This window comes from Peromyscus maniculatus, chromosome 7 (assembly GCF_049852395.1).
Source record: "Peromyscus maniculatus bairdii isolate BWxNUB_F1_BW_parent chromosome 7, HU_Pman_BW_mat_3.1, whole genome shotgun sequence".
Taxonomy (NCBI): domain Eukaryota; kingdom Metazoa; phylum Chordata; class Mammalia; order Rodentia; family Cricetidae; genus Peromyscus; species Peromyscus maniculatus.
The window spans coordinates 89,858,570-89,885,973 of NC_134858.1; the positions used below are offsets into that span (position 1 = coordinate 89,858,570).

Sequence of the window (27,404 nt, forward strand, 5' to 3'; positions counted from 1 at the left end):
AGGCAGGATGTTATTGAAACTGTTTCTATTGTGATTTCTCACCACAAACATTCAGATTGTTTGTGAGAGAAAGCAATAAGTTCAGTACAAAGAAATAAAAAATATGTCGTTCCACGAGGAAAGGCATATAACCAGACTTAGAGCTGTGAACAACAGAGAGCATTGGCTCCTGGAATCTCACAGTTAACGGAGCAGAAGACCAAAGTCTGCAAACCAGAAGCAACATTTATTCAATAACACTGTGGGGGTGGCGGGGTGGGGGGTGGGGGGTGGAGGGGTGGGGGCGATTCTAGCCAGTCAAGTTTATAGAGAATAATTGGATTCTGTAGCCCCGAGGAAGGGCTACAAGCTCCTTTTTAGAGCACACAGAGCAGAGAGTACATTTTGAGATTTATGGCATTTTGAGAGTCTCAGTGTCTTGACTTGAGCTAGCACTCTCAGGGTACCTCTGAGATAGAGGGGGATCCAGGATTTACTACTTCTGATTATAGGGTTTTAATTTAAAATATTTACATAGTCATGGGTTCATTTAAATTGCCTTTCCCCTGCCTGGGAGAATGTAAGATGAAGGGTCAAAGTGGCTGTCTGCCCTAAAACATTAAAAAATATGCATATAGGCTACAAGTGTACAATTGTTTTTACATATTCCTGGGCTCTTCAAGAACAAATAACAAAGCATCTACAATTGTTGAAGACATTAGCATCATTAACAATAAACACCCTTCCTCTGCACTGGAACTGTAATAAAGGTGACCCAAGGGCAAGATCCCTCCCATCAAAGGCTCCAACTTGTGGAAAATGAAAACTTCAGAAAAGGAGAGCGCCTGAACTGACAATGTAGCTTGGGGGATGGGTGTCTTGTCTTCTCCAAAGCCACTGCCTAAGAAAAAATTTCCAGTGCCAACACACAGAAGCGGATAGAGTTATGGACTCTGAGGAAGGGAAGGGCAGGCTCCAACTTGGAGCCAGACTTTGCAGTGTCATCCATGTGCTAATAGTTTTGAAGGCATGGAAGATAGAAGATTGGAGTGTAATGGAAAACAGCTCAGGCTGACCACTGTGGAACGACGACGGAATATCTGGAAGGGGGGCTTGGTAGGCGTGTCATGAAGCTGAAAATGTTAAGCTAAAGTTACCAGTGGAAAACGCAGAATATTGAAAGTGTCAGGAAAATGGCATGTGTATGGAGAGCTACAGGCCTAGAATGAAGCCAGTCCAGGCTAGATGTGTGGAAGGCAACAGAGCCAGATGAGTAGACCACCCAAGCGCTTTGGAGTCCAGTTTAATTGTACCTTAAGCCCCAGGTGCCAGACATGAAAATTTTAGGATAGGTAATTTATTCTGCTGGATTTTGTTTTGTTTGGTATGATCACTTTAAGAACAGAAAAGTTTACTCTGCCATTTTATGTTGAAAATATGCAACTTACTTTTGGTTTTATGGGAGCTGAAAGTGAGCTTTCAAAGTACTGAAACTATTAATGACTGGGATTTTCAGTGTAATAATGTGTTAGGTATTATAAATGGTTATGAATTTATGGAGATAGGAGGTTGTAGGTTAAGGATTAAATGTCATTTGTTTGCATATCAAGTTGACAAGGGGTACATTTGTGATGGTTTAATGTTAATTGTCAGTGTCACAGAGTTTCGAATCACTTGGGAGATGAGCCTTTAAGCATGCCTACATGGGATTCCCTTGACTATGCTAGTAGATGTCTAAAGACTAGTCTTGACCAAGGCAGGACTATGACCTGGACTATGTAAAATAGAGAAAGTGAGCTGAGCACTAGGAAACATTCATTGCTCTGTTTCTTGTTACATATTCAAGTTAATCTTCAACCTATTTTCCGTGTTTGTGTGATTTTAAATGCCCCTATTTGTGCCAAAAAGTAGTTTAAAAATTTACCTAAGCCAACTAGATCTGGAACACTAATGCTTAATTCTGTTTCTCTACTAAAGAAAATGTGGTTTTAACTGCGGATTATGAGTTTGTATCATTAACATATTGAATTTTTTCTGTCTGGCAGGGCTAGAGAACAAACAGTGGCATATTTGTGAGATAAAATTGTGTTTTGTTATGGTGTGTGTGTACATACTTGAGAATTAGTTGCTAGGAAACATTTCAACTTTAATTACACATTACCAGCAAAACGAGTCATTGGAGGAATAATGCAGAGACATTTCTTCTTACCTGAACTTTACAGAGTAAGTTGGATCCCAATTGATTTCTTATCCTTTCTAGTTCCAACTCTTAGAACAGAATGTATTAGACTATGTGATTTATAAAGACTAGGTACCAATTATATAGCCCCAAGGGACAACATCCCAGTGACAACACTCTACAAGGACCTCTACTTCATGGCATTGCCCTAGTCTGCCCATGTTTCATTTGGAGTCTAAGTGAAAGTAGCCATAACCCATAGTTGTGCACTATATACACCAGCAGATTCAGCACCATGTGAGCATTGTTCATAACTATGTCTATGCCACGTGGAGTGGCATCCCAGGACACCCAGCCTCACGTGAGCCACATGCAGAGCATTCCAAGAGCAGTGTGTCAGAATGTAGGAGCTGAGACCAGCAGCAACAGTGGACAAATAGCCCCAAGTTTTCACATGCATCTCAGGCCCCTCTCTTGGCAATGTTCTGCTCTCATAGGCTTGGTACATTGAATCTTTAACAGAAATGGCAGCATTGGCAGTCTCTGAAGTGAGACTTTCTCCTGCTGTCTTGATGAATAATAGCATGTGACTTTATCAGAGCTGATCAATCTCTGTGCCACACTTTTTTTTACAGGGTGAATAAATTTCTACCCCTTTACGTTATGCCTATCTTTTGATTATACCACCTGTATTTAATACATTTTTCATTTACATACTTTTGTAATAATCCATCCAAGAGAGCCATGCTACACCTCAATACTTTGCTGAGATTTTTTCCCCTCTGTTAAATACTTTAGTGTTGACGGTAAAGGTCTGCCTTTTATGAAGTCATCATACACAAACACTAGTTAGTCCATTTCTTTGTTACTTTGTTAGAAGATGAACTTCTTTCTCGGTTCCAATACCTAGTTCCTCAGTTTTGTTTAAGACAAATGTTCCTTCACTGTTCAATTTTTGCCCAACACAGTGATTATAACCACGAAGAAAATTTCACTGGGCGGTGGCACATGCCTTTAATCCCAGCACTTGGGAGGCAGAGGCAGGCGCATCTCTGTGAATTCGAGGCCAGCCTGGTCGACAAAGTGAGTTCCAGGAAATGCACAAGGCTACACAGAGAAACCCTGTCTCAAAAAAACAAAACAAAACAAAACAAAACAAAACAAAAATTTCACCACAGTTCCCCACTTCTCTTCATTCTTACCAGATCACTGTGCCAACTCACCTACCAGGCAGCTCCAAAAGGACCCTGCAGCAGCACCGACTTTCCCAGTGCAACTGGGAAGGCTAGCTTGAATTGTCACCTTGATAGACGTTCCCAATGAGGAACCGTCTACATTTGGTTAGTCTGTGAAGAAGATTGACTTTTATTGTTATTACTGTTACATCTTTTTTTTTTATTTTTAAAGTTTTCTATAAAATGTATTTTGGTCATATTCTTTACCCCTCCCCAACTCTTCCCAGATCCTCCTCACCACCCCACCCACCCAACTTTTTGTTCTTTCTCTCAAAGAAACGCACAAAGGGGTCAGGACACGTTTTTTTTTGTTGTTGTTATTTGTTTGTTTGTTTTGTTTTGTTTTGTTTTTAAAGAAGAATTGTCTTAATTAGATTAGTTGTTGTGGGAAGACCAAGTCCAATGTGGGTGGCACCATTCCCTTGGCAGAGGATTAGAAAATCTGAGCTGAGCACAGCCAGCAACCAGGTGAGCGTGCATGCATTTACTTCTTCCTGCGTTTGACTATAGATATGGCCAGCTGCTTCAGACTCCTGCTGCTGTAACTCCCCAATAAGGATGGGCTATCTTTGGAACTGCAAGCTGAAAAACAAAAACAACCCTTTCTTTCCTCAGCTGTTTTTTTTTTTTTTGGTCAGGGGGTTTTATCACGGCAACAGAAATGAAAATAGGACACCAACATCGGGTTCAGTTATATTAGTGAAGTTGCAGTCACAAGACAACAGATGACTCATTCATAACCAGAAACACAAAATCTACTCTCATGGCTGGAGGCTGGGAAAGGGGAGCTCTTTTCTGTGAGAGCCTTGTTTTGGATTCCTAGAGGGTCTCTGTGATATTTTTTCACATGGCAGAAAGACCAGTAACAGGACAAACACTGCATATCCCATGGCAGAATGGGGCCTCATTAGTTTCCATTCTTAAAGGCAGAACCCCATGACTTCATCACTTCCTAAATGTGTTCACTCTTTCTGTCTCTGTCCTTTCTTCGTTATTTTTGAAATCATAATTGCATAATTTCCCCTCTTTCCTTCCTCCCAAACCTTTCCATAGACCCTTCTCTGCTCTCCTTCAAATTTATGGCCTTAGTTATTATTACATGTATATATTTATCTGTATATACATTAGTTATTGCATGTATATATTTATCTGTATATGCATATATATTCCTAAATGTAACCTCAGTATATATAATGTCACTTCTATTTATGTGCCCTTCCCTGGAAAAGATCACCTCTTGCTTTCCTCAGTTGCCTCTATTTCTTTATGTAGGGTTGAGGCCTCCATGGACATTTCCTTGCCGACTTTGGCATGACCATTGGTGTCACCCTCGGTCAGCTCCCATTTGTGCAGTCGTACTGGTGAGACTCGTGGGTGCAGTATCTGGCATTGCAAGAAGACACAAGATCTCTGATCGTCTGGCTCTTTCAGTCTTTGCACCCCTTTTGTCAGATTCCCTGAGCTGTGTTTTGTAGCTGGATCCATTAGGACTGGGCTCCGCAGATCAGTAAACACCCTCTCTTAAAAAATGTCGAATTGAGTCCTAGATTATTTGTGAGACAGATACCCAAAACAACAATAACAACAAAAAAACAATACCTACAAAGCATATTTATCTATCTTAAGTAATTTTGCTATTTTTCTTTCTCTTTCACTTACTTTGATAATCTATTGTGTTATTTGTGAAGAAAATAGATCCACTTAATTCATATAAATGCATTTGTGGTATCCATTCATTAGGACTGAAATAATAGATTAAAAACAAGAAATGAATTGATTTAGGCAAAATCACTAATTAATGGTCACATTAAAAAGATTCTGCATCTGTCCTGTGTTTACAGCAGATACACTGTTTGTGGAACTAGTAAACATGTTCCCCCAGAAGATACTGACAGCTATTCAGTCATGGAAAAGGTTTACTGCTGAATCGGGAATTTTTTATAGGCGGTAACTTCAGCTACAAAAGTTTACCATGCAAAGGGGAAGTGCTGGGAAGACATGACATGTTTACCTCTTCTTAGCAGCCCACAGCTTCCGTGCCCATGACGTCTTTGCATTGTTGGTTTTGTGACATTTTAGTAGGGAGCTTCACTTTCACTTTTGATTCCGTTTCTGAAATTTCTGGTAACACTGAACATGCTTTCACTTATTTGGATGTTCAAGTTTACTGAAGTAGGAACTATCTCTTTACATATTAAGTAACTTTTTCTGCTGATTTTCTTTATTGTTGCTGATTCATAGAAGTTCTTTTCTGATTAGCAGATTGCTCATAAGTTAACAATACTACAATTATTTTCTCAGGTACATCTTTTATTTTTATCTGACTTGTGATGGCACTTTAGTATGAAAATTATAGTCATAATTACTACTTACTATCCAGTGATCTGCAGTTGGTTTTGTTTTGCCTGTGTTTTGCTCTGAAAGTTTCTTTTTCCTTGTAGGTCATTAATTTGCTTTTTATATAATATGTGTAGACATTGGCTTTTATTTTATACAATGGCTAACTTCTCAGACTCAATAGGAGTCCATCTTTGCCATTGATCTATAATGCTACTTCTGCCAGCATCCATGTGTTGATGGTATTTTTGGGGTGGTATGGGGAACGGTATATTTCTAGGTTTCCTCTCCCATTCTGTTGACATCTGTAAATAAGTGCTGAGTATTTTTGTGTGTATGTGTGTGTGAGTTTTCCCTCATCTATGGATGATACAACCAAAAGGGAAGAGCAATACTGTAACCAACAGTCTTATTAAATAAGAAACACAGAACCAATGTAAAAGAGAAAGCCGAGAGGTCAGAGCTCAGAGCTAAAATCTCACCCTTCCTCCTGCGGTGTCCCAGCTTCCCGAAAGAGAGCTATATCCTGTCTGTCCATCTTTTTATAGTATTTTGTTCTGTCTTCTCATTGGTTGTAAACCCAAACATGTGACTGCCTCGTCACTGTCTGTATGTACAGCCCTCCAAGTCTTAAAGGCATATGTCTCCAATGCTGGCTGTATCCCTGAACACACAGAGATCTATGGGATTAAAGGTGTGTGCCACCACTGCCACACTCTTGCTATGGCTCTAATAGCTCTGACCCCCGGGTAACTTTATTTATTAACATACAATCAAAATCACATTTCAGTACAATTAGAATACCACCACACAATACAGAGGTCATTCAATGTCCTGCTAGCTAGAAAGAACTTGTTTTCAGGACTGTACCAAGTTACCATATACTTATATAGTAGCATTGTTTGTGTTTATGAACTAGCTAATTGCATTACAGTAAGAAATAACTATAGAAGACAGCATAAGACTTTAGAGTTATCAGTTTTACTATTAAAATAAAATTACCTACTCCATTTTTTAAGATTTATTTATTTATTATGTATACAGAAGCGGTTGCCAGATCTCATTACAGATGGTTGTGAGCCACCATGTGGGTGCTGGGAATTGAACGCAGGACCTCAGGAAGAGCAGTCGATGCTCTTAACCTCTGAGCCATCTCTCCAGCCCACCTACTCCATTTTTAATCTTACACAAAATGTAAAGCTATGAAGAAAGTGATGTATAGATGAAATTGGAGTGACACATACACTTCTTGTAGACTTTAAGAAGGACTGCTTTATATGATTTGCAAAGAAATTTCATTTTTATAGCCCTTACTAATGTAAGTGGGACCTAAAGTGTTATGTGCTACAAGTGGAATTGATGTGAGACCAACCCTTGTAGCATTAATGTAGGCTATCAGTGTTATACACAAGTAAATTAAAATATGGTTTAACCAAATGCAGTTCATCCAGGTAAATAAACTATGTCCATATTACATATATATCTAAAGGAATGTTCCCAGGGATAGGGAGACTTTTACATTCTACATTTGTACTTCACATGGTATTAAGCACACATGCACTGTAAATATCTCAGTATACTTACACAACTGATAGTGTCGTGCTTGCTCTGAGACAACTTTAACCTGCATGATGTCTCAGTAGTGAGGTGAGGCTCAGTAACCTTGTCAGTATGTGTGTACCCCACCGTAAGAGAAACCATCCTGGGGGAGGGCGTGCAGCCGCAGAGGCCCAACAGCAGCAGCATGGATCTCAGAAACAAGGCTGACTACCTGATTCAGGACAAGAAGAAACTTTTAATGATTGACTATCTGTGTTCCAGTTCCTTCTAAAATGTGCAACCAGGGGTGAAGAGAAGGGAGGCAGAATTTGAGGGTAGTTAATCTGTTTTACCAGATTGCTGGCTCTGTGACTAGTACAGCTTACGATTCGAGTCCTGTTTCTGCTCACTGCTGTTTGATTATAGGCATCACAAACTCCAGTATTCTGTTACAGTTCCATCCCTGACACCAAACTGAGAATGGTTAAGTTTATTTCCTGATGACATCTCTCAGCTGGCTTGCAATGAGAGTACCCCGAATAACCTTTCTTCTTAGCATTGTGCCTGTTCTACGGCTAACTGTGCTTTGAGTGGACAGGAAACAGAGAGTTTAATACAATAGACAATAAGAACATTTAAAACTACACACAACAATAACAAAAATCTTCCCGGGGGACTGCACGAACTGAGCTAGCTGGCTCAGGCTCCAGCTGTGACTCCGATAGACTCATATAGTGTGTGCCCCGGGACCTGAATTTGAAAGAATCCCCGCCAATTCCTGTTTGCTTCTTTCTCACCGTTATTCATGCCACTTTACATGCTGACATTGGGGAAGGCAGTGAAGTTCCCACAAAGAAATTCCTCCTGTGGACAGGTTCCAGACCCAGTCAAAGTAAATATGAGGACAGCAGAATAATAAAGGTGAAAAGGACTGTCTGTGCCATGCGTGGATTTAAGACCTTTTCTTGGAACTCATTTTGACTGGTGTCCTGGACCTGCCGCTAATTAGGACTCATGGCTCAGCGACTACAGGCACAGCCAGTTGAGTTAAATGCCCAGTGCTTGCAGAGAATCGTACCCCATCAGGAAGACAGTGAGCCATGCTGCTGCCTCCCAGACTAAAGCAAGCCCTGTCATCTGCAGACTGCCTAAATAGGTTACCATCCCTACCTATGTGCCAGAGTGTGAGGTCCACACTCTCCAATGCCAAGAACAATGTAGGGTCATGGGAGTCTGGGAAGTTGAAGGGAGTGGAAGGAGTCTTAGCAAATAAGACATGCTTCATTCACCAAAACACAGACCACTAGGGCAGGTAGACCCTGGCAGGCACCCACAAGTGGACACACGCTACATATGCAGGCCAGCACACAGGCAGCAGGTAGGCACACAAGGAGCATCACTCATTGGCTGGTAAAAGTCAGAATCACTCATTTCAGACCTTATAGCCATGTTTTTACAATAACACACAAAAGTGGTATTTTTTCCAAGAATCATTGCTTAACAGATGACACCACCATTTACCCTAAGTTCTCCGGATATACAGGTTATTCAGTTTGAATACTTGGTTCCTGGAGGGTAGAACTACTTGAGAAGGATTAGGAAATGTGGTCGTGTTACTGAAGGTGTGTCACTGGCGTAGGGGTAGAGATTTTGAGATTTCAAAAGAGTTGTGATCTCTTTTTCTGCTTCATATTCGTAAATCAAGATATAAGTTCTCAACTATTTACTCACTGTGCCATCAGAGACTCTACTATTTTGAAGTGGTAAGCTCAATTAAGCAATCATTAGTCGACTCGAGGTCCCCTGGATGTCTAGTATTAGCCATGTTGCCCCATGTCAGATATCCATATCAGTGTCATGGTATCTAAACATAAACTGATCCTTAAGGATTTTTGTTTCCTGCACAGGCTGTTGTCACAATCCAAGAAATACTCCCTTCTAACAAAAAAAAAAAAAAAAAAGAAATACTCCCTATAAGCAGATGCTTAATGAAAAAATTTAAGTACTTAAGACAATTTTGTAAGCATTGGCATTTCTTCTTCTTTAAGAGAGGAGAGACTTCCTCTGGGGTAAACCTAGTTTTCTTTATCTCAAGGCTTACCTTAGCTGATCCTTCCTCTGACTTTCAATGTTACAAGTACACAAAAACCTTACTTTTAATTCTCTGTCCCTTTTGCTTTATAACTGTTCACATATTTAACCTGATACACAACTGACTCCTCTTTGAATAAGTAAAGAAGTACCTCTGACTCACAAGTAAACAATTTTCTGCTGAATCCAGCCTATCTGTCTTCCTGGTGAACATTCCAAAAGGAATCATTAACTAAAGTTAACCTTAAAAGCATGGTAGCAACCATAATATTGCCTGTCTTAGATTTCTATTGCTGTGATAAAGATCACAGTCAAAAGCAAGTTGCGGAGGAAAGGGTTTATTTATTTCAGCTTAAAGCTCTAGGTAGCAGTCCATCACTAAGGAGATCCCAGCAGGAACTCAAGTAGGGCAGGAACTGAAGCAGAAGCCATAGAAGAACGCTTGCTCTCCAGGATTTGCTTGGTTTGTACAACGCCCTGAAATCTCTTTCCCCTGCAGAGGACTGCTTCAGGGAGCAAGCAGCAACTCCTGCTGTGAGCCTGAAGTCCCACCTGACTGTAATCATAGCTACTAAAGGCTATCAACCAATGCCATGGGACCTCCCCTTCCCTCTGAAACTAGGAAGTTGGGAATCCTGCTTTGTCTTGTTGGACTGAGTCCCCCTTCAAATCCCTACTGCCCTCTCTATGGTATTAATACCTCCTCCAATAAATCTCCCGCCCTGAGGACTATGTGTCTCCATGGTTTGCTCCCCGAACTTCACCATATTCTCTAACATACTGACTGCAATATGCAATACTGATGCTGATAAGACTTTGGGACTTTTATGTTAGCTACAGAATCTAGTGGTTTTAAGGGAAGAGGTTTGAAAGCATACACAATAGACTCATTTTTTCCTGAATATATATGTATATATACCCACTCATATGTATATATATATGTGTATATACCCACATATATATATGTGTGTGTGTGTGTGTGTATTTTTTTTTTTTTTTTTTTTTTTTTTTTGGTTTTGGAGACAGGGTTTCTCTGTGTAGTTTTGGTGCCTGTCCTGGAGCTTGCTCCATAGACCAGGCTGGTCTCAAACTCACAGAGAGCCACCTGGCTCTGCCTCCCGAGTGCTGGGATTAAAAGTGTGCGCCAACACGGCCTGCCTTGAGATTCCTTTTAAAAAATATCATTCTTTTAAGGAGAACATAAAGTATATTAAGCTGTCATTTTGTAACTCCGTAAGTATTACTGGCTGAGGATCCTAAGTATTTTAAAGCCCAGTGGAAGAGAGGTGAGAAGAGTGAAGAGCCAGGGGCAGTGGCTGACGACAAGGACACAATGTCATCGGGTCAAAGCAGGCAGGGCGGCTGCACACACAAACTCAGAGCTGCTGTGGCAGCATGCACAAGACCTTGTAAGCCCAAGCCAGACCAAATCCCAGCAGGGAGGGGGAAGTAGGGTCCACAATTCCACTGTGTACCCATGGAGCTGTTGGCAATCACTGGCTGCTGCAGAGAGGGAAAGGTAGTTTCATCTGAGAGTGTAGCCCCTGGTAAGTTGATTATACTCCAGTGGAAGACTGCACATCTAGAAATGTATGGGTAGCATAGCTTGGTGTTGCAGTATTTAAAAAAAATGGAACAGAAAATTGGGTGGTTAGGAAAAAGGGGTTGACTCCTGCAGCAAGAGGGATGAATATGATCTAAACATGTATGAAACTCCCAAGGAACTAATCATAATAACTATAATAATAATAATAATAATAATAATAATAATAATAATAAAAAAACATCTTACAAACATTTCTCTGATGACATAGGTGGTATGTTATTTCAGAGATTAAATCTTTAGAAGAATAATGAAATTTTGTCTTAAATTGTGAACTGATAATTTTAATACAGCTTGATATTCATTTATTTAAACATAAAACACACTATTCAGTATCCAAAATTCTTAACCTGAGAAAAGTGCACTACCATATAATTTATAACTAGAAGAATGGAGCTTTATTTCAAAGACAATAAAGTTGAAAGCTGACTAAGTATGTCATGGTAAAGGTCACTGTAGGCTATTTTGAATAATTCTCATGTTTTTTTTTTATTTTGTGTAACTTCATGATTCTGTAAAAGCAGGAATTATGCCATATTTTTGTTTACTCCCATAAAAAATTAAAGCGGAAGTTGTAGGTGAACTAGAAACATCTGGATATACTAGATTTTTGAGTGGTACAATGAATCCATATTTGTTTTCATCATTTATTTCTGTCAGTTATATGCAACATACAGCCCATGCTCCTGGGAACCAAGAGGTCACAGCTCTACAACATTAATTTGCTACCTTCATGCTCACAGAGACAGAGTTCAATATGTGTATCTGCCTAGGATGCTTGGAAGATTACTGATTGTATATGACAGATTTAGCCAGCCTTCTCTTCTCTATGGAGAAGTCAGATACTTGAGGGACATGAATCCTTTGGGACAGGATGAGTTCATCTTTCAGAATGGCAGTTTGCTTTGGCCTAGCTTCTTTCTCTTCATGAATGGCAATTGTGTTTGTTTTTCCTGATTCTTCATGCTGTGGGGTGCTGAGCCTCTCTGTCCCACCCGCACAAAATGCCCTCCAAGCACTGCACTGTATTTATGGCAATATGGAGGTTACCCTTCATGCTCTTTCCACTGCATAGGTATTCAGACCCCTTTTCCTGGTCCTGAGGAGATGGCAAGCCCTAGAGAGAGTGTCATATTGTCTGTAGGAGAGGCTGGTAAAAGGACTATAATAGGAGAGTAACTCACCCTACTATCTCCACACTGTTCCTAGAGATGCTCAAATCCCTGTTTCAAGGTTATTCCATCTTTCTTACATTTGAATACTTTTCCCTTTTCTAAGATGGGAAAGTTTTGCACCATTTCCTCAACTTAAACTCTGCTTTCCATAATGTAATGTTCTATTTACATTCTTTTCTGTCTTTGCCTTTTTCGTATGTGACCAAGAAGGATACTTCTCAATAATATCACCTTGTGTATTATTGCTAAAATGGAAGAGAACATGCAATGCCCTTCAACTATGCCATGGGCTATAAATATTTCATTTCCATGGTGTTTGTCCTACAAAAATAACAATGCCTTTAGCAATCACAAACCTCTTAGAGATATGACAGAAAGTTGCTAAAGTATTTGAAAGTAAATTATTCCAAGATCATGAAAAATTAACTGTATATCCCTGGGCACCTCCAAGTATCCATAGAACTAGTTAGGTTCTAGGTTCTGAATGGAATGCTAATTGTTGTAGCTACTAAGACCTGCCCATCCTGGACTCTTCCTAATAGCAACTTGAAAGGACTGGAATGTGAGCCAGAAGAAGGTCCAATCTTCTTTGCACTGATGTCTAAGGTAGCCATTTCATATGTATCTGTCAGAGACTTTGAAATATTGACAATCATAACTGACTATAGCTACATTTATGCCTAGGATCTCATTCAAACCAGCCTGTAAAACTCCCATCAGCTGTACTGGGGTTTTGCTGTTGTTGTTTAGGGCCATTATAACAAGACCACATCTGGATGGGTTATAACAATAGAAAATGACTTCTCACAGTCTGGAGACTTGGGACCCAAGATTAGGGGACTGAGATTTTATGTCCAATAAGACCCTGCTCCCTCATAATCTAACTTCTCCTGGATCCTCATATAGCTTAAGGGGAAAGCTTTCTCAGATGTCTATTTTATAAAACCACTAATCCTATGCATGAGGATTCTTTCTTCAGTACTTAATCATTTCTTCATAAATCCATCACTTTATGAGTTTTGTTTCTTGCTATTTGGCAGACATATATGCAGGCTATTGAACTAAGAAACGTGCTCAGACAAAAGAATTCAAATTCTGTTGAGGCTTCATTGATGCTGGTGTGATATGGGTGATAACTTGATGGTTGTTTTTGGAGACATTGCCTAAGATTTTGAGTTCTTAAGCCTCTACATTGGAATTTAGTCTCTTAATTTGGAGTCAGGCGTTTATGCTTCTGTCTAGAATAAAAAGAATTAAATGCCCTAGCTGGATTATAACAAATGCCTCCAGAATCATTTTACTTCTGACATGTAAATAATATGTATGTAACTCAGATGACCCTGAAGGGGCTTGTATGCTTTCTCTATCTTTCTGTACTATTCACACTCATGCAAAGATCTAAGTCAAATGTTCCTGTTTTCACCTTCTTCCTCTGGACATGTAGGTTCATTTCATAGCTGTTCCACATATAAATCTAATGAAATCTTAGGATCAGGTTTCAATCTTCAAAAATAGGGTAATGATTGACCTACACATGAATAAGAAGTTCAGAGAAAAGATACATAGCAAGTGTGCGATTATATACCCAGAACCTAAGCCCGAGGCCCAATTCTCGGGGTTCCAACCTATAAATTCTAGGCATTGGTCCCAAAGAAAGCAAACAAAAGTAATGATGAAGAATCAAGAAGGGACTTTATGTAAAATGTACACTTTGGAAAGGAAAATTAAACATCTGAGTGCATCTTTCCTATAGTTATGAGCTTTAGCATTAAAGAGAATTAGGTAGGAAGTAAGAAGAGTACATAATTAAGCAGTGTTGATCAAACTGTGGTGTGGTGATGATTATTTCAGGTTTGGTTCCGAAAAATGGTCCTAATGAAGTATTTTAATGGGGCAAGCTGGCTCCCAGGTGATTGTCACTCCTACTGGGCCTAGGAGGAGGCCTGTCATCATGGGGGGATCTCAGGGCTCTAATGTTCCTAGAATCCAAGGAGGTTGTAGGTTTAGAACAATGACAGGATGCTTTCAGGGTGCATCTCTACAATCTAGAGCTAGATAATACTAAACCCAAAAATGAAGTACCTGAGATAGTAGTATCTCTCTACCGTAAGTCTTGAAGGAAGATGGAATAGGTTAGAGTTCATAAGTGTTGAAAATTAGCATATTTTTCTACAGAACTCCACAAGTTTACCCAAAAGTAAAGATACGGATGAAATTAGAAATGCCAGGGTTTGTTATGCTTATCTCTACACTGTAGCATAAGTGAGAAGTGAATGATTATTGGTGAAATTATTAAGGCTACTCCACGTAGTTAAAAGGGAGGTTTATTAGTGGCATAACTTACAAATGAAGGGATAGGTAGGTTGCAGGGTCTGAGGAAGGTGCGTTGCAGTCCGGTGGTGTTCTCTGGAGAACTCTGCTCAGTCTACCTCCACCGTCCAGGGTCCATGAGCAGAGAGAGTGGGGCACATCTGGATCTCGGGTTTTCAGGGCCCTCTCTTCGCCCTGCCTTGTAGGCGTGACAGTTACCAAAGCCTCAATGGGGGTTGGAACTTCCAGATCAAAGCTGGAATGGCTACCCACTACAAATGATTTTTCAGGAACAGCAGTTCCCAGAAGTCTATTAATAATCTCATGGGATAAAGTCAGAATTTTCTTCAAAATTAAGAAAACTGTATCTCTGGCTGAGAGATAATGTAAATTCCACATTCTTTCCAACAACTCAGAAAAATATTTTAATTGAAAAAATTATGTGATTAACGCTGTTCTTTAAGTAATGAATAGATCTTTCAAGAAATCAAGAAATAAATAGTTCTTGAATTAAATATAAAAGAATAGACAATATCTATGAGATGCAAGGAAGGAAGTCCTAACAGGAATATGGTGGTTTGAGTGAGAATGGCCTGCATGGGCTCATATTTGAATACTTGGTCCCAAGTTAATGGAACTGTTTGGGAAGGATTATGAGGTGTGGCCTTGTTGGAGGAGCTGTGTCACTGGGGTGGGCTTAGGTGTTTAAAAAGGCCATGCTATCCCTAGTTATCTCTTGTGCTTATGGATCAGATCCAAGTTCCAGCTACTGTTCTACAACGTGCTCCTCTGCCATGATGATCATGGACTCACCTTCTGAAACTATAAGCACCCAATAAGCTCTTTCTCTTTTAAGTTGCTTCAAGTTACAGTGTTTTGTTATGGTAATAGAAAGGTAACTAAGATAAGCACTAAATGCCAACATTACATTCTCAGAGAGATCTTATATAAATAATTTATTGATGCTTGTTAACAAGCACTGGAAGAAACACCATCAAACAAATACAACTGTAGCAGACAGGGAAAAAAAAAAAGATCAGGGCAGAAATCAGGTTATATAATCACAGTTGAAGATTTGGAGCTAGGAACTACTAATGATTCTGGGTTGCCCCATTCAATATATTTTCTAGTTATATCCATTACCTGCAAATTTTGTTTTTCTTTATAGTTGAATAGTAATCCATGATTTATATGTGACACATTGTTGCTGTCTCTTCACTGGCTGAAGGGTATTTATGTTATTTACATTTCCTTGATAATGCGAATAGCATGTCAATGGTCATCATTGAACAAGTATCTGTGGAGTAGGATGTTTCATCCTTTGGGCACACACTGTGGAATAGTTTTGTTAGTTTGTGTGGTAGTTTAATTTTAGCTTTTTTTTTTTTTTTTTTTTTTTTTTTTTTGAGAATTCTCCCCTGGTTTCCAGACTGATTTCCAGACTGAATATAACAATTTACAACCTAAAAATAGTGAATAAAGATTTCCCTTTTCCCCACATCCTTTTCTGCATTGTTCTGTTATCTTAGCCATTCTAATTGATATACCATGAAATCTCAAAGTTGTTTTCCTTTTCCTTTCCCTGATTGCTAAGGACAATATATATTTTTTGAAATATTTCTTAGTCATTTTATTTCTTGTTTTGAAAACTCTTTGTTCAAATTCATAGCCATGTTTTAATTAGGCCATTTGTTTTCTTGACTTTTTTAAAAGTTCTTTACATAATGTGGACATTAATCCATTGTCAGATGCAGAGCTGACAAAGATTCTCCCCAACTCTGTGACTCTTCATTTGATTGCTTTCATAGTTGTGTAGAAGCTTTTTATTTTTTTTAATGCGGTCTCATTTGTTATTTGTTGGTCTTTAATCTTGGGCAAATGCAGTCATATTCAGAATGTCTTTTTCTAACCTGTATATTTCAGGGCAATGTCTAGGTTTTACTCTTGAAGTTTCAGTGTTTTGGGTTTCACAGTGAGGTCTTTGATCAATTCGAAATTAATTTTTGTGCAGAGTGATAGATATGCCTCCATTTTATTCTACATGTGGATATCCAGTATTCCCAGCAAGTATCTGTGTTTGTTGAAGATGCTTTCTTCTCCAGTATATTATTCTGGAATCCTTGTCAGAAATCATGCAGCATTACTTAGGTGTATTACTTTACTATTATTCTACTGTTTGGGGTTCCAATTTTGTTTCATTGATCTTTATTTCTGCTTTTGAGCACATATTGTACTGTTTTATTTCTATAGTACTGTAATATATCTTGAGATTTGGAGTGGTAATTCCTCCAACAATAATGTTCTCTTTCCTCAGATTTGCTTTGACTAATGGGAATGTTTTGTGGTTCTAAATGAGTTTTGGGACTTTTTTCTATTTTCTATTTCTGTGTACAATGTTGGAATTTTGAGTGGGATTGCATTGCATCTGTAATTGTTATTTTTCTTTTACAGCATTAATTCATGAGATTTTCCGTTTTCTATTGCTGATCTGTCTCATTCCTCAGAGATGTGACATGTTTATTGTAGGTTTGACACTTTCACTTTCACCTCTTTCGTTAGACTTATTCCTAGCTATTTTAGGCTATTGTCAATAGGAAAGCATCCATGAATTCTCTTAGCTTACTTGCGTTGGCTGTATGTAAAGGCTACTGCTTTTGAGACTCTGCCAATACTGAAACTGTTGACCACTTCTAGACGTTTTCTGATGGAATTTATTTGGCTCTCTCATGTGTAATAGCATATCATCTGTAAGTAGGACTAATTTGATTTCTTCCTTCTCCTATTTGTATTCCTTTACTTTCCTTTTCTTGACTTATTACTCCAGTGAGTGCCTTGATCACTATTCTGGAAAAGAGTAGGAATAGTGGACAGCCCTGTCATGCTCCTGATTTTAATAGAATTGCTTCAAGTTTCTCTCCATTTAGAATGGTGTTGGCTGAGAGTTTTTCATATGTAGCCATCATTATGTTGAGGTATGTTCCCTTTTGTCCTGCTTTCTCTAGGATTTTCATCATGAAGACATGTTGGATTTTGCTATTTTTGCATCTCTTGTGATAATCATGAGATTTTTGTTCATAAATGCATTTGTATGATTTATTACAATGTTTATTTACATATGTTTAGCATCCCTACATCTCTGGGATAAGCTAACCTGATTATGGTGAATGTTCATTTTGGTATATATCTATACTCACTTCCCAAATATTTTGTTGTGGATTGATTGTTACAGGGTCTATGTTAATCAGAGATATTGGCCTATAGGGGGTTTTTGTTTTTTTCTTTACTTATTTTTGATATTATAATAATACTGGCTTCATATAAGGGGCTTGGAAGTTCTTTCTTTCTTTTTCTTTTTGAAAGATTTAAGTACCATTAGCTGTAGGTCTTCTGTGAAAATCTGGTCGAATTCTGCTGTGAATCCATCTCAGCCTGGGCTTTTCTCAGTCAGAGGCCTTTAATTACTATTTCAATATCATTTCTTCCGGGTCTGTCTATGATGTTGAGCTCTTCTTTGTTTAACATCGACGGTTTTGATGAACCTAGAAATTCTTCCATTTCTTTTAGATTTTCTGATTTAGTTGAGTACAGGTTTTTAAATTATCCCCTTATAATATTCTGAATTTCTTTAGTGTCTGTTGTCATGGTTCCTATTCATTTCTGATTTGTCAATTTGGCCATCTCTTTCTTTTTGGTTAGTTCAGCCAAACGTCTGTAAATATTGTTTTACTTCTCAAGGAACCAGCTCTTAGATTCATTGATTCTCTGTATTCAATTCTTTGTTTCTATTTTAGTATTTCCTGCTCTGATTTTTAGTCTTTCTTGCCATTATCTGGGATTGGATTTAATTTTTTGATGTTTTTCCAAATTCTTGAGTTGTATCTCAAGTCATTTATTTATGTTCCTTTTGATTTTTTTTAATGGAAGCTCTTAGAGCTATAAATTTCCCTAGTAGGACTACTGTTAATGTGTTCCAGAGGTTTTGTTGTGTTGTGTCTTCATTTTCATTTAATTCTAGGACTTTTTAAATTTCTTTATTTATTTTTATTTTGTCATTTTCCCATTCATTATTCCCTGATGAACTGTTTAATCTCCATGAGCTTGTGTACTTACTAGAGATTTATTTGCTGTTTATTTTAGGTTTTATTGAATTATGGTCAGATAGGATACATAGAATTATTTCAACCTTTCTGAATTTGGTAAGCTTTGTTGTTTTTTTTTTAATCCCAGAATGTGGTCTATTTTCCATTGAGAAACTTCCCATGGAATGCTGAATACAAAGTACATTCCTTGGAGCTTGGGTAAAATATTCTGTAGATAAGGTGGATATATTTGCTGTATGGCAACATTTAATTTTAATATTATTCTATTAAAATTTTCGGATCAGCTGCCTACCTGAGTAAGTGGGATAGTAAGATCATCTATTTTTGGGTTGGTATCAATCTGTGTACTTATTTTCAGTGGTAATTTCTAAAAGAAATGTTAAGCATCAGAGTTTGGTTCATAATTGTAATGTCTTCTTGGTTGGTTGTCCCCTGAATTAGACTGAAGTGTCCTTTGTTATCTCTTCTGATGAGTTTCAGTTTGAAGTCTATTTTGTCAACTATTAGGACAGTGATCCTGCTTGCTACATCATTCATTTGCTTTGTATACTTTTTTTTCACCCATTTACTTTAATGTGCTTCCTGTCTTTAAACTTAAGATGAGTGTCTTGTACATAACAAAAAGATGACTTTTGTCTCTTAGCTCATTCAGCCACCCTCTGTCTTTTGATTGAAGAGTTGAAGCCATTAACACTTAAGGTTGTTACTGAAAGGTGAATTTTGATTAGTCATTTTATTGATTTATTCTGCTCTTTGTGTTCTTCATTATACTTTGTGTTTCAGTAATTATAGCTTCAATTTTTAAAAAACATATTTATTTATTTATTTATGTATTTTGTATATATGGGTCCTTTATCTTCATGTACACCAGAATGGGGCATTGGATCTCATAGGACTACAGTTACAGATGGTTGTGAGCCACCATGTGGGCACTGGGAGTTGAGTCCAGAACCTCTGGAAAAGCTGCCTGTCCTCTTGACCTTTGAGCCGTCTTTCTAGCCCAGATTAATTTTCTTCCCATAGTCTTTTTGTTATGCTTATTCCTATCCTCAGTTAAAGTATTGCTTTTGATATTTTCTGTGGGGCTGCTTTTGTGAGCATGTATTCTTTAGTCTGTGTGGATCATGAAAAGATTCTCTTTCCCCTTGGTCAGTCACGACAGTTTTCCCAGGTGTAGTAACCTAGGCTTTCAGCGTTTGTGTTTCAGAACATGGAGTGCATTGCTCCAGGCTCTTCCAACTTTCAAAGTTTCTAGTGAGAATACAAGCTGGTATTTTCAAAGATTTTTATTTGTATGTAGTTCATGCTTTTTTTTCTTGAAGCTTTCAACTCTTTATCTGTGCTGTTTAATGTTTTAACTATGATGTACAATAGGGAGTTTTGTTTTGTTTATATTCCTGTCTACTTGGTGTTCTGTGTGCATCTTGTAGCAGAATGAATAGGTCTTTCCTTAGTTTGGGGAAATTCTCTTCTATGTTATTGTTATAGATATATTCTGTCCATTGACCTGGAATTCTTCTCCTTCATCTCTGCCTATAACTTCAATATTTGTGGTTTTTTTACTTGTCACACATGTTCCTTTCCTATGACTTAAATGCTTTCTTTCTTGTGCCATCTAACTCCTCTAATTTAAGTTTGAGTCCTTATATTCTACCTTTATTCAATCCATTCTACTTGTAAGGATCTACCATCAGTTTTCTAATTATGCCATTGAGTTTTATCAATTCAATCTTCATTTCGACTGGAGTTCACTTCAGTATTTATACCTCTTTACTGAGTCTAGTGTTTAAATCCTGTATTGTCATTGTCATTTCATCAGCCTTGTGTTCATGTTTCCTTGGGCATCATTCAGGTGTTTTGCAGCTCTCAGGTCATACTCTATCCCTAAGGGAAGTCAGGACAATAAATGCAACAGAAGCTGCAGAGGAATGCTCCTTACCGACTTGGTCAGTTTGCTTTCTTGTAAACCCCACCTGCCCAGGGCTGGCAGAACCAATAGTGGGCTGAGCCCTCCCAAACCAGTCATTAATCAAGAAATTCCCCACAGACTTGCCTACAGGTGTCTGGATGAAGACATTTCTCAATGAAGATCCCTCCCTCCCTAGATATGTCTATGTTTGTGTCAAGTTGACAAAAAACAAGCAAGACCTGCTTCAGTGTCCAGGACAGATAGATGTGGAACAGAGAATAGCAGGGAGAGTATGGAGGAAGATACCAGGAATTCACGAAGACATAAAAGGATGAGGCACACTATGGGGAGGAAATTAAAGTACAAATGTGTGGAAAAACTGCAAGCTATTTTAAATTTGTTCTCCTGATATTTGTTTCATTTTTTAATCTCATCTGGTAGGGTTGGAGCTTTAGGGAACAATTAAGTTGGAAGGAAATTGTGAACATAAAATGTAAAGAGACAAGATAGCGCTCAAACAATGCAAATGCAGCTAATCTTATGAAAGCACCTGAAGACTTCACTTTCAGTTCTATACAGAGTTAATTAGAAGTGGCTGTAAACACCAGTTACATGTGTTGGGGTGGTAATTACATTTTTATTGGAGTTTAAATGTTCCACGCTATATAGAGACTATAGACTACAGCATGGCTGTTGCCAGTGTATTGGAGAGACTGACAAACTAACAGGTGAGCAGTTGTTCCCAAAGCATGGAGCTTGAGGTCTCCAGGACCAAGGTTCACATACATTTAATGGTATGAATGATGGAATGATGAGGAGATGCAGAGCTAATCTTCCTTCCATTATGTGACACCAAGGATGAGGCACTCCACATCAGTATTTCATAAGCCCTTTCCCTGTTTCCAAAACAGCTGTTTTAAAACAAAACACAAAAATACCTGATAATAAAATTAAACCCTTGCTTTGTGACTTATTTCATCAGGAACCATGTCTTATTTGTCATACAATATTTTCCAGAAATACTCATCAATTCTTTTTATGAAATAAATATTCTTTCTAAAAATTAAGTGCAATTCTGCGTTGAAAAGGAAAATTCCACTGTTTACCCCTGATTTCCTTAGTACACAATAATTCCTGATGAAGTTAAAATTTATCGCAAGAGAAAAAAAAACCCTGAAGATCCTGTATTTGGAAATAGTATGAATTTTCCATTCATAATTAAAGCAAGAAGAAACATGTTTTCCTTTCAGAAGGTTGTTATCTGTTAATTTTTTTTCTCAAGACAGGATTTCTCTGTGCAACAGTCCTGGCTGTCCTGGAACTCACTTTGTCGCCAGGATGGCCTTGAACTCACTGAGATCTGCCTGCCTCTGCTTCCCAAGTATTGAGATTAAAAGTGTGTGTCACCACTGCTGGGCCATTATCTTTTAATTTTATACCTCTCTTCTAGATAATATTTCTAAGAACTTTAGATCACAATAAAGTTCACTGGAAAATATCATACATACTTATATATCATCCCTTTTAAAGGTAAGAATAAAATGCAGAAGCATTATAATACTATATATTATATATTATAATATATTATAAGAAGGATAATACTTATTCTATCAATTTTTTTCAAAAATTTAAAGTTCTAAACAATAAACAGAATAGAAATATAGGACTAAATAGGCATATTTGAGAGGAGACACAAGACTGTGATGATTTCAGATTATTGTTTAATGTTTAGAAAAGATCAAATAATTATTTATAATACTAAGATTTTTAATATACTATGAAATATTTTTTGAAAATATTATGTATTGAAAATTCAATATCAGTGATTCATTTAAAATGTACCAGTACTACTAAAAATGCTGTAGGATAAATATCAAAATAAATATTCAAGAGATTCACATCAAAATCACGATTGATAATGTTGTAGAGACTTACGGTGGCTGAATAGATGCCCCAAATTCACTTTCTCCTCCACACAAGGATCCCTAAAGTAATATGTATGACGTATTTTGAGAGGAATGACCGCAGAAGAACACTGGAAATCAGGAACTGAGTCATTACCACCTTGTCCACTGTAGTAACCATGACAACATAGGAAGCAGGGAGACAGAACAAGGAAGAATCTTCCACTTACACTCCATGGGCAGAGAAGTAAAGACCTCCTTCAGAGAATTAAGAATAAAAGAGAGTCCTGGCAACACTATCTGTGCCGATCCTGGCCCATCTAGCTACTGTAACCCCTCCCTTTACGGGCGTCATCACGACGTGAGCTACATGTCATCCTTTATCCACACTCAGTTGCCTGAGCTGCTGTATCTCCAGGGTTCTATGGTCCATAGAGACAATGAGAACGTCTGACTGCACTACAGTTTTCACAGTTTTGGAGGGTAAAAAAAGGATGCCATGCCAGCACTGTATAAAAACTGATACTTCAAAGCATATCTTCAAGAGGAAAGTTGTTACTAAGAATGCTACCCCAAAAAATGGTGGGGATAATCCATCTACCAGATAGGACTTAGAAAGTACAGAAAAGCAAGAAGACACAATAGCTCCAAAAGAGTACAGTGATTCTCCAGCAACATCACAAAGAACTCAATGTAGGCAAAGTGATAAAGAATTTCAAAGAATGTAGGAAACTAGTCAATCTGATTAAAGAAGATACAGGTAGATAGTAAAATACAATTAGGAAGGCAGTGTGTGCCAGATTGGAATGAGAAATTGAGCAGAGATAGAAAGTATGACAGAACAAAATGGTGTTGATAAACAGACCCCACTAAGCAGAAGCAGGATCTGCTAAAATTAAAGGCAGATCCTTTACAATAGTCTAGACCAATTGGTGGTTTGAGTGAGAATGTCCCCCACAGGCTCAGATGTTGGAACACTTGGTGCACTGTTGGTGATGCTGTTTGGATAGGTTTATGAGGTTTAGAAGAATGTCACTGAAGCCCAGCGTTGAGTTTTAAAAGGCTGAATGGCATTCCCAGTTCACTCTGCTTGCTGCTCCAGCCACCATGTCCAGATGCCACCATCTTTCCCACTGTGATGATGGTGGATGCCCAAAGCAACTCTTTCTTCTCTGGGTTACACTGGTAATACCTTACCTTATCACTGCAATGGAAGTACCTTATACTGAGTCCAAAAGGAAGAGGAAGAAGAAAGGAGAAAAGGAAAGAATTGAAGAGATCCTTCAAACCCACACCATTAAATGAAATGTCTTCATTTTTTTGAATTCTGAAAGAAAAGATTTAAAGATTAAGGACATCTAAATCCTATTCAGTGAAATAACAGAATCATTCTTATTTGGGCAGAAAGTCACAAATATTTTTAGCTAAGAAACCTGAAGGACCACAAAAAACATGAATGAAAAAGATCTTCATTACACCATGTAACAGTCAAATTTTCAAAAGTACAAGATAAAGAAAGGGTTCTCAAACACACAAAAAAACCATTGTCACACCAACGATATCCCCATTAGATTAATACCAGAAAGACCACAAAGGCTTGGGAAATTTAAAGATGTATTATAAATCCTGAAGGAAAATAAATGCCACATAAGGATACTATGCTGAGCAAGAGTATCCTTCAACAATAATTGGTTTAAAAAAAAAAAGCCTTTCAAAACAAAAACTGAGAACCCATGATTAGCAAAGTAAACTTAGAACAGATACATGAGAGCATCCTATATTTAGAAGCAAAAGGAAGTTAAATAACATCCCAAAAGCACTTGAATTACCCTACCCGGAGATAAGATGCACAAGATACTTTGTGTTTACAAAGTATCAACTGTTATCTACACAACCATCAAGTTACATACGACAACAATAGGAGGGAGAAGAGTATTTTCATAATTAGAAGTTTTTACAGATAAATAATACATTGGCTGTAAACAGAGTAAATTCCGAAGTGAAAAAACACAGACCGGATTAACAGATTAAAACAACCAATAAAATTACATATTGGGTAAGAAAAACCACACACAGGAAGTACAAGAGTGGGAAATGACATTCTAAGAAAGTGTAATGCTGAAATAGCTACATTTATGCTTGACTTCTAGGTAGACTTTCAGATCAAACTTCAAGAAAAAACAAAGACTACTAAATAATGTTCAATGGACCAGTTCAACAAGAAGATATAATGATATAAATTTAGGTCCATCTAATATGCATGTGCCCAACTTTATAAAATAACATCATTAAGCCTAAAGGGAGAAATGCACTCCAGTGTAATATAATTGAGGAAGCCCTACATCTTATTTTAATAAATATACAGATCAGAACACTTCAGCAAAGAAATTGTTAGACTTAACTGTAAATAGATAAGACAGTCACTTATTACAGCCAGCAGCTCTAATGTTCATTAGCATATGTAACTTTCTCTAGGCTAGAGCATATATTAGGTCGTAAACAGGACTTAAGACATTCACCAAATTTCTTAACACATCCAGGATATCGTCTGATCACAATGCATAAAACTAGAAATCAACAATAAAATAAAAAGTTTGAAATTACCCAAACATATGATAACTGAACACTATATTTTTGAAAGAACAATTAGTCGTAAAAATACAAAAATTTAATGTTTAAAAGTTCTCCAAATAAATGAAAATACATTTCAAAACATACAGGATACAGCAAATTCCTACTGAGGGAGGTGTATAGTTGTAACTTCCTGTATCAAAAATAGAAAGATTCCAGATAAAGAACATATTGAATGCATTTCAAAGAACTAGATAACAAAGAATAAATCAAATCCCAAATTAGTAACAGGAAAGAAATAACAGATAAAAGCAAAAACATGAGAAATAGACACTGAAAATAAAATATAAATTTAAAAACAAACAAATCTGGCAAACCTTTAACAACAGACTCACCAAGACAAAAGAAGAGAAAGTGTCAGAGTGGATACATACACCATCACTAACCCAGAAGCAATGGCCAGTTGAAAGCCACTTGCAAGTGAAAATCTACTTTTCCACAACTGAGTCTCACTAGGGAAACAAACTACTCTTAAGGGTTGGCTATATGCCCAGCAGTAGATGGCCAACAAAAACAAACTCAATGGTGTCTTATCTTGTCCATAATATTGTGTCAGGGCTATTTAAAAAAAAAAAAACTCTTTGTTTTTTTATATTTTATTTTATTATATATGCTATTTTATTATATATCATATATACATATATGCTCATCTCTTTTTCTCTTTTACCCTATAAGTCATTTGCATATATTATGGCTTCTAGTTTAGTGTTTTTATGGAATTCCTGAGTGTGTGAACAAGTGGGTCTCCAAGTGTATAACTGTTTCTTGTGCCTTTTCTTGGGCTCTTTTCCTTCTATATGTTTGTTTTGTCCTATTCTCATGCATTAGTTTTTGTTTTACCTTATTTTATTCTATTGTTATCCCCTAGAAACCTGTTTGTTTTCTAATGAGAGACAGAAAAGGGGAGGATCCAGAAAAATGGAGTTGGGAGGAACTGGAAGGGATACTAAAATAAGTGAAAAAAGAGTCTCAAATTAATAAAATTAAACATGAAAATGTAGACATTGAAACTAATACCACAGAAATAAAAAGATCAATTATTAGGTATTGTTACAAATACCTGTGTGCTGACAAACTGGTGGTTTATAGATATTTCCAAGCATTAGACCAGTGGTCCTTTTAAATTGTTTCCTGAGAGCTGGAGAGATGGCTCAGAGGTTAAGAGCACTGGTTGTTCTTCCAGAGGTCGTGAGTTCAATTCCCAGCAACCACATGGTAGCTCACAGCCATCTGTAATGAGATCTGGTGCCCTCTTCTGGCCTGAAGTCAAACATGCTGTATACATAATAAATAAATAAATCTTAAAAAAAAAGATTAAAAAAATAAATTGTTTCCTGAAGCATTTCATAGTTCTTGATTATGAATAAACATAAAAGTTATTTTCCCACTGAAAGCCAACTGTACATAAAAAATTATCAAAAAAATCAGAAAAAAATTAAGTTTGGTAATTTATTTACATCTGTTCCCTGGGTATAAATGAAATAAACCCCACAGAAACAGGAAGTATTTAATGCTGAGTAATATAATTTATTACCCCCATGTGATTCTGAGTAATAGTGAATAGATCAGGAAATTATTAGCCTGGCTGCACCTATTAGGATCTGTGTAAATATGGGCTCAAAAAAAGGGGGGGCAATTTGAAAATGTCTAAACTTGATTGTTCTGACTTAATGTCAGTGCATTTACAACCACTGAATTCTAAACCACATGACAAAGTACAAAATAAAAATAAACTAATAGGTAAGAGAAAGGGGAGAGTGCTCATAACTGCTCTCCACTGAAGAGCCTAGGAATATGAAAAAAATGGATGCTTGTAGTCTATACGCATATTTCTGAGTATATTAGGACTGGTAACCACTTTGACTTTTTACCCTGATTCTCCCAGGCAGGGGGAAGGTAATTTAAATGATCCCATGACTATGTAAACATTTTAAACTAACACCTTGTAATCAGAAGTAGTAAATCCTGGGTCCTCCTCCATCTCAGAGGGGCCTGGAGAGTGCTAGCTCCAGTCAAGACACAGAGATGCCCAAAATGCCATAAATCCCAAAATGTACTTTCTGCCCTGTGTATAACCTTTGCCTATAAATAGGAGCTTGCAGCCCTTCCTTGGTTCTATAAGTATCAAATTATTCTCTATAGCCCTGACTAGTTAGAATCCCCCCCCACCCCCCACGCCACAGTGTTTTTGACTAAACGTTGTTTCTGATTTTTAGACTTCAACTGCAGGACCCATCATACCGTGGGAGGAGCTAATGAACCCATTGAGGACAGAAAATCAGAAGGCAGAGGCAGTGTTTAAACGGAATCCTAACATCAGGGAAGACCAAACAGATCTCATAATCTTTTAGATTATGGCAAACACAACTACATAAGCATTGCAAAATCTAATTCCTATGATTTTACCCAAAA

At 37.6% G+C, this 27,404-nt stretch overlaps 1 protein-coding gene and 1 long non-coding RNA gene across 3 annotated transcripts in view; both read left to right on the forward strand.

Moving 5' to 3' along the window:
• The first annotated feature begins 280 nt into the window (after positions 1-280).
• Positions 281-4,938, forward strand: LOC143274302 (uncharacterized). Its single transcript, XR_013052882.1, has 3 exons — positions 281-2,202; positions 3,364-3,498; positions 4,666-4,938. It is a non-coding gene; the product is annotated as an uncharacterized LOC143274302 (long non-coding RNA).
• Positions 4,939-12,626: 7,688 nt separating this feature from the next.
• The window catches only part of LOC102915703 (phospholipid scramblase 1-like), a 32,872-nt gene continuing 18,094 nt past the window's right edge, over positions 12,627-27,404 (forward strand). For both annotated transcript variants that reach the window (XM_016005481.3, XM_042281433.2), the window contains exon 1: positions 12,627-12,744. The gene's annotated coding sequence lies outside the window, so the exon portion shown is untranslated. The remainder of the gene's footprint in view (positions 12,745-27,404) is intronic.